At 41.0% G+C, this 12,918-nt stretch overlaps 1 long non-coding RNA gene across 5 annotated transcripts in view; it reads left to right on the top strand.

Moving 5' to 3' along the window:
• The window catches only part of LOC120374218, a 60,057-nt gene that overhangs the window by 10,452 nt on the left and 36,687 nt on the right, over positions 1-12,918 (top strand). For 2 of the 5 annotated variants that reach the window (XR_005585940.1, XR_005585937.1), the window contains exons 1-2: positions 5,774-5,831; positions 10,180-10,412. This is a non-coding gene — a long non-coding RNA (uncharacterized LOC120374218). Of the gene's footprint in view, positions 1-468; positions 486-5,773; positions 5,832-10,179; positions 10,413-12,918 lie in introns of those variants that run through there. The other 3 variants (XR_005585938.1, XR_005585941.1, XR_005585939.1) reach the window with 3 other exon arrangements.

The following is a 12,918-nucleotide window of genomic DNA, read 5'->3' as shown; positions in this document are numbered from 1 at the left end:
TTTGAAAAGACAAAATATGTTCATATCTTAGGAATTATGTCTTGCAGCCTACTAAATATGCTAATGCAGTACTAAGCAGGGATAAAGTTCTTGCCATACCACCCAACAGTTGCGTGGGACACGCTGCCAAGTTATTGTTAATTGTAAAGCACAAGCAGGCTTTGCAATCCATCTTAATTGTCATACTTACTTCAGGTTTTGTGATAAGGCTAGATGTTCTGTTTAAAGTGACAGTGTTGACAAGGGGAAAGGGTGTGGGCCTGAGCTTGTGGTTCTAGAGGGGTTATGTGTCCTGACCTGTCGTAGGTTGATATGGACAGTCTGCAAGGGGATTTTAGTTGTCATGGGGTCCCCAGGCAGTTGAATAGAGTGACTGTCTGTCCTGCTTTTTCCTGTTAGGATCCTGACACGTGGAGCATTGATGAACTCAGCATAACGTTGAATAGGAGCTTTTTGGCAGCTGAGACACAAGGGCTAAGCTGCAGGTCAGAGATAACACTAGTGCAGATCTCCTCATGCACACAGTTAGTAGCATGCTTTCTTCCCTCCTGAGTGCAGGAAATAGCTCATGTTAAATACGTTCACTTTTCAGTTTTCCTTTCTTCTAAAATGGAGCTTGACAGATTGGGCTTTTCAGCTCCCCCTTTTTTTCACCACCTCTGCTTTCTACCTCAGAAATACTCTTCAGGAAGCAGGAGTTAATCTTGGTGAGGAAACGATAAGGTGATACTTGATTTTCAGGGGAAAGCAGAAGGATATGACTGCTTAGTAACTGCACAGAAACGTACAGGCCTCTCTTTTTTAGGCTTTCCTTTGCTTTTCCTTTCACATCCCTTAAAGTTGAGAACTGCAGCAGACTGAAGGCCTGGTTGGTGGGATGCAAGAATAGTTTAAATAGAATCTGGAATAGGAAGGAAGTGTTAGGAAGGTACATTGATAAAACAGCTTCCCTGTACTTTTCTATCAGCTAGTAGGATCAGGTGAATTGGGTCGTTAGTTTCCCTACTTTGATGCATCCTGGCTGGCACAGAAATGTGTCTTTTGAAGTTGTTTCATACTCGGCCAAGTTTTTCACATGATTCCAAATACTGGATAACAAAGAGAGAGAGCATGAACATTGTCTTTATTAAATTATGTCAAGCCAGCATCCTGTATATGGAGACAATGTAAAAGTGTTTGTCTGTTTTTGGCATTAGGATTAAAACTGCACTAAAATGCTTACATTAAAAGGTCTTGAATATGACAGAGATTTGGGAGCTTATTCTTTAATAAGTGTGTGTGTGTGTGTATGTGAATGTGTTGCTCATGAAGGATAACGATTGAGGCCCTCACCAGTGTGCTATAATCATGCCATGGAGATACCACCTCTAGTGGTGAGGGGTTCACTTAATCTCAGTGCCCATTTAGTCCTTGGTCTTTTTTGCTGAGACTGACAGCAAGCATGTTAGTTCAGAGCAATTGTGATAGTGGATTTTCTGTTGACACCTGTCCAGTGGGAGCTGGACTGAGACCACCAAATTCATTTCACTGAACACGGTATTGGACTATTAAGAAAAGTGAAACTATAGGAAAGTTCTCTCTACTGTATACCCGAATGTATTCTTTTCTCCCCTACAGGCTCGACTTTGCCTCCTGTACCTGCGTGCAGCAGTGCCTTTCTCCGTGAATAGCCCAATTAATTTCAATGGGGCTACTCACAGAGGAGAGCACTGCTCAGTATGAGTAAGGGTGGAAGAATTGGGCCCTGACTCTGCAGGTTTTTACATACAGGTGGATTCCTCACCCATGTTTAGAGCTCTGGTGACTTCATTGGGTCGCTGTGCTGAACAGCTTGCAGGATAAGGCCTAATACTGTGTATGTATGTGTGTGTATTGTTCCTATTGATATCAATAGTGACGTGGGAACAGGGAGAGGAGAATGGACATAAATACTGTATGAGCTTCAGTTCTGATCATCTTTTGATACTTGGAATTATTTTACTGTTTGCCAATGAATGGCTTGAACAGTTTTTTCTGAGAGGTCTTTGCTCTCACTTTCTTTGATTTTAAGAAAAAGAAAATGGGTGAAAAAAAAGACTCAGGAATTATTAACTCTTACTTTTATGTCTTGCTTATGTTAAGTGCATAGGTTGAAGTGTGTGATCCATAGATGAAGTGCTTCTATTCTTTTCCTTGGAGTAACTTCTATGCCTGTGGTTGGTTTACTCTGAGGGGAAGAAGAGGCAGAGAGTACAACAGTTTATGCTGTTTTGTATACAAGGACTAATTTCCAACTGCTTAGGGTGGTTTCAGTTTTTCCTTGGAAAGCAGCATTGGGGGCTCGATGTACTTTCCTGGTTAACTTGTGAATTATTATAAAGTTTATATTAAAAGAACTATGATAGTGCTAATATTACCACAGAGCTGAGCTTGGTCCTTTCATTCCAGAGGTTAAGTCACTGGACAGGGAGTTAGAGGATCTGGCTTTTGTTTCCAGATCTGCTGGAACTTCCTGTATGACCTTTGGCAAGTCTCTTAATCTCACTCTATCTCAAGATTTCATCTGTATCACGGAGAAAACAATACTTGCCAACATCTCAAGGAGGGTTGGGAGGATATATTAAAGAGTGTCTGTAGGTGCTCAGCTATTAAAGTGGTGCACACCAGAGAAAACCCCATAAAATAAATAAATTCATAGATCTCATGACGCGGTACCTCCCCTTGACTGAGTTTGTAAATATGGGTCTCAAATGGTTAATGATAGAATAAAATCCAACTGACATGAATCAGTCTCTGGTGAGTGTAAGCCTGAATTGGGCAAGGAATTTTCTAGTGAAGTAATAAAGAAGGGGAAAAAATGCAAGAAGTTTTGTAAACAGATGTCGAGGAGTGCACACAGAAAGAGCATGTCTGAGAAATCCTAAAACACGACATTAGGTCAGGACAAAACAACATTAAAGACTTAGATGCCACATGGTGTAATTATACTAGATTTTGAATCTGTGTGTAAGAACACAGACTTTGTTTGTTTTGTAGATGTTGATGAAGAAAGTATATTTAATAAACCAGCTAAGAAAGAGGAACTTGTGTTGAGACAAGAGCTTGTTCAATTAAATAACTCACTGTAATTCACGGAACATAGCAGATGACTGTCAGTTCAAGAAAGCAGATGACCAAATTGCTTAGAAATGCTGGAATGTGCACGCGCGCGCGCACACACACACACACATATATATGTGTGAGAAAGAGCTCACTTCGCTTTCATTAGGGAGATGGACCAATCTATTAGCTTAAGAGAACTGCACTAAGAAATATAATTGGCATCCTTTTGAAGCACTAAAACAATCTACTAATAAATACAGGAAAATCTAGGACCTTCATTGTAAGCAATGGGCTGTCTAGATCTAGGAAACAGAATGGAAGCTCTTTGGGCTGTATGCTGAAGTTAGTTACTTTTAGGGGGAGAAAGAAAGTTGTACACTATGAAATCCAAGATCAGGAAGCCCCAAATAAATAAAAATTATCTAAGGCTCTGTATTACCGGTATTTACCAATTTTCCTGCAATTTCCCCAGGTTTTGAAAGAGTCAATATTCAGGTTTTACCCATTTTTCACTTGAACGTTGGCTTTTCTGGGATCTGGGAATTTTTTTGCCAGGGAAGTGGGTGGGCCACGTTGAAGGCCTGGGGTCAGGAGGAGACTCTTCCGGCAGGGGGGTCAGTACTAAAGAGTTGCAGCTTTCTGCTCCCCTCATGACTCTGGCCCTTCAGTTGGGCCCTGTTCACTTCCTCTGTGTAGTGGGGGAGTGAGACAGGCCAGGAGCAAGGTCCCAGCAGCTGAGACCACCAGACTGCTGCAGGGAATGGAAGGCTTCCTCAACTGCTACATGGTGAGTAGCCCCCTTTCTCCCTCTATGGGTACTGGGCCTTCTCCCTCCAGTGCCCTTCATTTTTGGTTTTACCGATTTCCCCCACACCATCTGGGTTTTTGAAAATTTTAAATAAAACCTGATACATTCCCGAGAGATTAAAACAAACAAAAAACCCCTGAAAATGAAGGACCTTAAAAATGTCTAAACAGCAGTCAAAAGAAAGTGGTGGTAGATGCTCAATGGCTATGGAAGAGATAAGAACCTGTAAGTGCATCCATTTCTTCACCCAGTTCTTTTATCAAAAACCTTTTACTCACTCTTATCTGACACCAACATTTTGTTTAACCTACGAGAATATTTCCGGGGAGAAAACGCCCCAAGCAACCAAATCACTTATTATTTTTATGAAAAGAGTGGTGAAGCTTTACAGACAGAAAGATAAGGACCCTGCCCACAAAGAGCTTACAATCTGAATTTTAGATATGGCCTAATGAGAGAGGGTAACAAACAGTAGAGAGGGACTGATGGACAAAGATTACTGTCATGCAATCATATGGTTACTCAGTTTAGGCATGCTTGCATCTTGATGGTTCAATTATGGTTCATGTATGTATCTTTATAATGTGAAGAGAATGACTGTTCCTCTCTGTCAGGTTGATGTGCAGAGGATCTGTTCCCTAGAAGTGGGTGGGTGGACTGGCTCGGTTGACTATATACACCCTAGTAATCCTGATACTATTACTTTTCTTTCTTCAAAGCCTACTGCCTTATCATCCTGCAGGTGTCACTGCACATGGTGGGCTAAGTTTTGCCCTCAGCTATACTGGATTCCAATAACATCATTGCAGTTACTCCAGATTTACACACTGTAGCTGAGAACAGAATTTGGCCCATTTTATTGCTAGAAAAAGGGGATACATTCTATGGGACATATTCTGATCTTGTTAAATTGGTCTGGAATAATTGCATTGCTTCTAAAGAACTTTTTGGATTTGCAAAGATGTAAACAAGATCAGAATCTATCTCTAAGTCTCTGTATCCCGAAATAAGAAAAATGAATTCTGAAGACACATGGGTTGGGATCCTGCTGGGAGATCGGAATGTATTAATGGATCATCTGTAACTTTTGTATCTCAAAAGCAGATCCATGCTAATGAAAATTGCTCTGGAACAAGATCATTTACTATTTCATTACTTTGAAGTATCATGTGGGTCAGTGGTTCTTACTGAAAAGTACAGAGTGCATTCCTGCAGGTCTCCCAAATGCTACAATGTCTACTTGTCTCCGTTGGGCACACAATACATTGTGGACCTGTTGGAATGGACCTCTCATGAGGGCTGATGTGGGTAAGCTCAAACATAAATAGGAAGCAGCATTTCCTCTGCATTGTCTGAAGTTAGTGTATCTGTTCAAGAAAAATTATAATATCCTAATAATCCAGATAGATGAACCACAGTTCTCCATATCTAAAAAGTGGACCTTTGATCCAACACTGTTATGTCTAAATTGCAATTCTTAATATTCACTATTGTCAGAATAGGGCTCTGCAGGCTAAAGTATCTTAAGGGTTCAGATCTCTTTAAATAAATCTATCTTGTTTTGTTTGTTCTTTCAGTTGGAACAACTGGATGGAATGTGTGGCGGGGGGGGGGGAGGGTATCAGAAATGTCGGATTCTAAAGGGAAAGACAGGATGGAAAGTGCCTCTCTTGGAAATACTTTCATCTTCTGACAATTAAATAGCAGTACCAACACCTCTCAGGGCTATGAGGTATGACAAACTAACTCTCAGCAGCAGTAGCATTGCTGTACTTCTTTCACTGGTGCTCTTAAACCCTGGTGAGTTTTATGAGGGGCATAATCTACATTTGTTTCACACATGGAATATACTTTTCTCATTCCTTGTTTGTTTACTATTTTGTTAGCTTTAAAGAAGGACAATAGAAGGAGAAATATCCCTCAAATGATGGAGAGGAAATGGGTGAGTGTGAGAGACCTTCACAATTAAACCAATCTAAGCATAAAAAAAACAACCAGTGAATTTGTTTTTGTGTGCAATGCTAGTTGCCTTGCCAGTCTGAAGCTGGCACTGTGGGTTTGCTGTAATCACTGAAGCTGAGAAAAAGAGACACTTTTTTTTTTGTCATCACAAAGTCAAGCAAGACTTAAGCAGTTGCATGCATAACACTTTTCTTGCTGCTTTCAATTGCCAAGCTTTGTTTCTGGCTTCCAAATGCGTGTCCCCTCACCACTCCCAATTTCATTTTTGACCCTCTGTTACTACTGTGATTTAAATATCAGTATTCATTTTGAAAATACTTCCTTTAAAAACGGGGCTTTGGTTAAAGTCAATTAAATGTGTAAGTATGCATGTGGATTCTTTTCCTGAGGCTGTCTCTGTCTTTTTTCTTTTTTTTCTTTTTCTTTTTTTTGTTCCATGTATTATTTCTCATTCTGAGCCAGTTGTCAGGTAGATGGGTGGTACAGATTCAGAATGGCATCTTAAGTTCAGTACAGCATGACATATTGGCAAATTTCCAGAATAACAATTTTTGGACACTGTGCAATATACTGCAGAGTGACGAGTTCAGCATGGGGTCGCTACATAAAGTAGCTCAAATTAAAATAGAAACAAAAGTAGATGAGGGAAGAAGCAACAAGATGACAGATAGCAATACAGGGGAAAAATTACTTTCAGCCAACCAATCAAGATTAGAATATTTTCATCCTTGGTACCAATACTCCTATAGCACTGAAACAACAGCTTCAAAAGGCCTGTGGTATCAAATATTTTATGTATGGTTATTTGTAGACCAGATAATGAGATCACCAAGACTTTCTTTCACTGTAAGGAACTGGGCTCTGTCCCGCTTGGCTTTCTTGGTGCCATTCAGGAAGCACAAAGGGAGTTCAGACTGGCTGTATCCCACAAGCTGATTTCCCCCAGCAGAGATATGGTGTAGCTGGCTTCCATATCCCCTTCCCCACAGCTTTTATTGCATAGGGCACATCAGGGGCAAAGAGGAGTGTTGTTGGTGTGGGGAAGAGGTGTGGCTGAAATGTGTTGCACTCCAGCTAGTAAACCTTTGCCAGTCAGCCAGCACATGTGAGCTGCTAATTTGTTCCCAATTTGAGTCTTATAGCCCCAGGCTAGCCACAGCAGATAATCTGGCCCTAATGGCGGAAAAATTATCCACAACCTCTCTGAAGTTCGATGACGTAGCTAAAGCATTGGACTGTGAGTTATTAGAGCTGGGTTCTATTCCCAGCTCTTGCCATTGACTTCCTATGTGACTGAGCCAATCACTTCATCTCTCAATGACTTAATTTTCTTGGGGACGATAGTGCTTGAACACCTTTGTATGGTGCTTTGAGATCCTTAGATGGAAGGTGCAATAAAAGTGCAACGTGTTATTAAAGTCAGACTTGAGGGAGTAGCTGACTGATCTGCAAAAGGATTCACCTACCTAATTTGTGCCTGGGGCCTGCAATTTTTACATAACTTACAGTGACAGCATTGTGCACATGCCCAGCTCTGAAAAAAGTATTAAGGAATGTGAAATCATCATAAGCAAATGTATTAGAACAAAGTATCTGCTGAAAATTGTTGCTAAGCTGATGGTTAATGAGTTTGGCACAAGCAGAGACTATGTGCATGAAGTCAGTTAAAAGGGAATACGGGCATACAATGAAAATGGCAACCTGCTGGGAGTGTGTGTCTGCATGTGCCTGAATTAAGAGAGATGAATGGGGAGCAGGCATGTCAATAAACTGAGAAGCTTCTGGAAGATGCATGAGGTTATCATAAAAAGACAAGCACATTGCTCCAGGGAGAGTTAGAGATAATGGCAACTTCCTAAATTCTAGTAGGAAGGAAAGAGGTGGCTTCATAGCTGTTTGTGAATGAAACAGAAAAGCCACTATTCTAGAAGACACTTAAGGAGGCTTAAATGGAAGAAACTGTGAGCAAGGATGTCTGAGAGCTAGAGCCCTAAAACTGATAAACACAACACTTGCTATCCCAGACTTGCCAGGAGACTTTGAGGACCAAATCCATGATGCAATGCAGAGCAAATGTTCAGTCAAGTGGAAGAGGTACTCTTGCATTGTGAGGGTAAAAGGTAGGCCACAGCTGGGATTTAATAGGACCTGTTAGTTCGTAGTGGACAGTGAACCTGGAGTGACAGTGATGGGTGCCAAGGGAACCAACTGAGCTTCCATTTCTGAGAGGTTTTCACCAGCTTGGCTTGGTGACTGTGAAAGGCCATTGGAACAGTGAGGGGAAGTAGAGAGAAGGCTGAGACTGGAAGACTTAATCACCCCCATTCAGCTTTCCTGAATCTGTGTGAATATTTTTGAGAGCATCCAGTTTTCCTCCGTTGGTGGACCCATCCTTCCACAGCTCCCCCAGAATCATTTGTTCTTCTGGTTCCAAAGATGGCTTCCTCTGGGGCCTGGGTCCTTCAGTGCTTGTTTTTGAGCCAGCCAGATGGGATTGCACAAGAGTAATAGAAGGCATTTTTCTTCTGTGAGGGGCTGAGCATGTTGCCCTCCTTCTACCCATACTTTGTGAAGGTAGAAGGAGGGGATCACTACAGTATTGCCACTTCCTGCCAACCCAGGAGCTTGGGCCCAAAATAAATTTTATCACTGAAATAAGACAGTATGAAGCTTTGATTTCTCTAACTGTGAAGAAAGTTATTCCTACAGACTATCCTACATGGGGTTGGATGACATAGGTCTCAGTGCTATGAGCCTACACTGATCCTGAAATGCAGTATCTTGGGTCCCAGTCCAGCGGATCAGTTAACTTTAAGCATGTGAGTAGATCCATTGAAGCCAATGTGACTGCTCAGATGCTTCATGTTAAACATGTGCTTAAATGCTTTGCTGGACTGGAGCTTCATAATGTATTTTTTTTAAAAAATGGAGACTATAGGTATTTAACCAAAAGTAATTTAGAGGCCTCTGAGCAGTCTTTGCTAATGAGTTTTGAGTGGTATCTGTAGTTTACTACCGATATTGGTCCTCCATTGTATTTTGTTGGAGAAGGGGTTATTGGTATGTACGGGCTGTTTTTCCCCTCTCTTTTTAAGGTGCTCTGTAGTATCTTAAATAATGTTTTGATATCGGGGAAAAATATTATTAAAACAAACAAAGAATCGTAAATGTGTCAAATAGTGTCCGGGGGGGCAACTGGTGGCCCAGGGGCTGCCATTTAATTTTATTTGGCATGCCCACAGGCAGTCACAGCCCCAGATTTTTCTTTATTTATTTAAGATTGAGCTGGATTGCTTAGGGCCCAGTCTTTTAGTAAAGCTGCTGCTGCCTCAGACTGTTCTTTTCGGCTGTGCTTCTCCACCCATGCAGGCTCTGACTCCACCCCACCCCACACAGCTCCATTTACTGCCTCCCTGTTGGCTGATTGCTTGGGAGCTGAGAGCCAGTCAGGTTCTGGCTAGGCCCAGCCAGTAGTGGGCAGGTTGGGGCATATCTCCACCAGTGGGGAGGACGTAACCAGAGCTGGGTGGTGTAATGGCGGAGTCTCTTTCCTATTGGCATAATGGAGGGGTGGCCAAGCCAAATCTGAGTGGCATTGCGATCCAGCACATGGGGTCCTGCTCCCAGTCCTGTACTCCACCCCACATGGCAGAGCCTATGTCCATGGGGAAATAGACTGGAGGCAGAGACTGGGAGCAGGTGAGAAAAAACATTAAGAAAGATGTTCTGATGTTTTGTTTTCATGTATTAATTCTCTGCACATCGGCACAGAATTAAACTCTTTTTTGTTTAAATCCTTTTTAAGGTTGTGCAATAAGGGATTTTATATTTAAGAACTTCAGTTTTGCACTGTTAATTCATGGTTAATTGTATGTTAACATGCCATATTGTAGCAAACATTTATGAGTTATGTAATATGTAGCCACTTAAAAGTATGGTTTGCCAAAGGGTTTTAGTGGATTTTGTGGCCCTGTGCTGCTTTAAAGTTGCCCATCCTTGCCCTAATCAATCATAGGGCAATCAGAGTGAGGCATTGTATTCTGCAGAAGATGAGGATTGATAAAGTCACTGCGTGTGTGTGTGTGTGTGAATTTTAGCAGTACTGTGATTCCACTTCTCTGGCCTTCTCCAGTCACCCATGGAAATAAAGTTTCAGTGCAGTTCGATGCCTGATACACTCACAATTGTGGAAACACACATAATTTTAAAAACTAGCTTCAAATATCAATATTCATTTTAATAGCTAACACTTTCTGAGTTAGTAGTTTTTTTCAATATTCATTTTAATAGCTAACACTTTCTGATTTTTTTTCCTCTCTCTCTTACAGTCATGAGAAGGCCAGCCCTACCGGAAAGCCCTGCTTTAAAAGAAGGAATTATTCAGACTAAAGGAGTGGTTTTCCTAAGCAACCAGATCAAAGTGAAAACTCTCAGAATAGCTCACTTACAGGTTTCCTTTTGCACACAGGTTCATCAAGAGTGTCAGGCACTTGGTGGGCAGTTCATACTCCTCTGACAAACTACAATTTGGTGGGAAACTTCACAAGAACCCACGGTATCAGTAAGCCCTGCAAATATCTTGATCTCTCTTCTTTTTTAAAAAGACTTTAAAAATAATTTGGTGGATCTCTAATCTAGTTATCTGCTGTAACTGCAATATACTGTGTATGTCTGACTCCCACAGACGAAGGCCTCTGTTTCCTTTCTGCCAGTACCTTAGTATCTGCCTTGCCCAGGAGTCTGCTGATGAAGACTTCCTGTTTGTTTTGAGTCACTGTTGGAGTGATAAATATACTTCAGCTTTCTCCTCAGAGAGGAAAGAAACCAGCTGCCCTGAACTAAAGAGAAAATATGTAGAAATTCCACCAAAGGGCTCTGTTATCATGGAGCCTCTATGGAAGCATAAAAGCAAGAAATATAAGCCACGACAAAGGAAACAATTTACATACTAAAACATCCTTCCACATGCATTGACATAAGTTGTTTGCCTTTAATCATTTATTTTCACTCTATAACTCTAATTTAAAACGGATTATAAATAAATAAATAATTGCGGCGGGGGGGAACCCACCCCATAAACACACACTACACAGTAATGTTTGGCTGGATAAACAAACAATTATACTTGTGGTTTCTTGATCTGACCACAAGCTTTAAATGCCATTTTTTGCATGAACCTATAATGCTTCTGGATAAACAATTGTGTTTATACTGTCAGGAGCATCCAGTGCAGTGTTGTGTAATTTCTATGTGTGATTACCAGGATATAGAATAAATTCCAAAATAAAAGAAAGGAAAGGAAGATGAGATTATTAGGTCATTTTTAATAAAAACAGCATAGTTTGGAATCACTTATAGCTTAATTTGTAATTTTAAAAGAATGCAGCAGTGGCTTTTAAGTTTCTGCAATTATCTTTTCATCTCTTTTTATCCCTTTTTTTATTTATTTTTTATTTTTAAAACTAGAGATGGGGCCCAAATCAAAAACCTGGATCCAAACCCAAGATCCTGGTTCATATCAGAATTCACAGCTCTAACCTAGTTCTTTAAGAAGTCATCTCTTCAGTTTTGGATTTTAAACCTCCAAGTTCAGAAGCATTTGAATCCAGGTGTTTGGGTTCTGCTGGCTATAGGAGTACAAAGTTTGTATCTTCATCAGTGTTTGTGGTCTGGGCCTGTGACACCCTCTGAAAAATTTAGGTGTGTATGGTGTGGGAATGGGGGTGGTTAGCCAATGTGCTATGACTGATAATGATGCTGGGGAGCCCGAAGAACAGCTTTGAGAAATAGTGTGGGCTAGTGGTTATGGGCACTGGAGTAGGGGTCAGGAGACATGTGTTCTACTCCTAGATCTGCTACAGACCTGCTGTTGAACCTTGGGCATGTCATTCACCTTTCCATGCCTCTACATGGCAATTAAACACTTGTGGCTGGCCTATGTCAACTAACTTGGGTTTGCGGGGCTCAGGCTACAGGGCTGTTGAATTGCGAGGAGGGAGGGTCCCAGAGCCCAGGCTCCAGCCCGACCCCAAGCGTCTGCACAACAATTAAGCAGCCCTGTAGCCTGAATTCTACAAGCCGAGTCAGCTAGGGTGACCAAATTTCCTGATTTTTATAGGGACAGTCCTGATTTTTGGGTCTTTTTCTTATATAGGCTCCTATTACCCCCACTCCTGTCCCGATTTTTCACTTGCTGTCTGGTCACCCTAGAGTCAGCTGACATGCATTTATTTGCAGGATAGATGCACCCTCTGTTTCCCCACTCACCCTTTGTCTGCCTTGTCTATTTAGATTCTAAGCAATTTGCAGCACGGACTCTGTGTTTCTACAGTGGCTAGCATAATGGGTCCCTGATCTTGGTCGAGGCCTCCGGGCACTACTGTAATACAAATAATGAATAATAATAAAAAATGAGAAGACATTCCAGGGTCAGTGGGTTTGTCCAGTCAGAATCTGCAAGGTGTACACTCCTCATTCCAGTATCCCACAAAGTGTCCCTCTCATGGAAGAATCAGCAAGAAACTTTGACCTTCAGATGGTGGTATTTTCTGCTCTCTCATTTAAAAAAAAAAAAAAGACATGACCTGGATTATTTGTAAGGGGGAATGGGGTTGTGTGTGCCAATGGCGTTATTTTGGGGGGATATCAGTTTCTGTTAAAAAAAGGCACAAAAAATCTCTGCTTTGGCTAAATAATATTTGAATTACCATTACAAGAAAGGAGAATCTTATTTTTCTTACATTTCTTGGTATATTTTCCCTTAATTATCACATGCCCTAAGTATTGGCAAACAATATACACTCTTTTGTAATGAACTACGCATATACATTCCTATAAGGTAAAAGGGTTATGGCCTCTATATCACTCAGTGAAGTTATGTGGAACAAAAATAATCATTTATAAGTGGTTTCAGTTTTACTTTTTTGGTGGTTTACCTCTACTAACTCCTAGTAAAATATAATTTCTTCTGTTACAGCTGATGAAAAAAATCATTATGGCTTTAAAGCATGAGACTATAAAAAGCTGCAACTAGTTTAGATATCAGTTAGAAGTTAATTCTGAGTCAC

Source organism: Mauremys reevesii, linkage group 11, assembly GCF_016161935.1.
Source record: "Mauremys reevesii isolate NIE-2019 linkage group 11, ASM1616193v1, whole genome shotgun sequence".
Taxonomy (NCBI): Eukaryota; Metazoa; Chordata; order Testudines; family Geoemydidae; genus Mauremys; species Mauremys reevesii.
The sequence above is the reverse complement of the archived record's forward strand: the minus strand, read 5'-3'. Positions and strand labels throughout refer to the sequence as shown.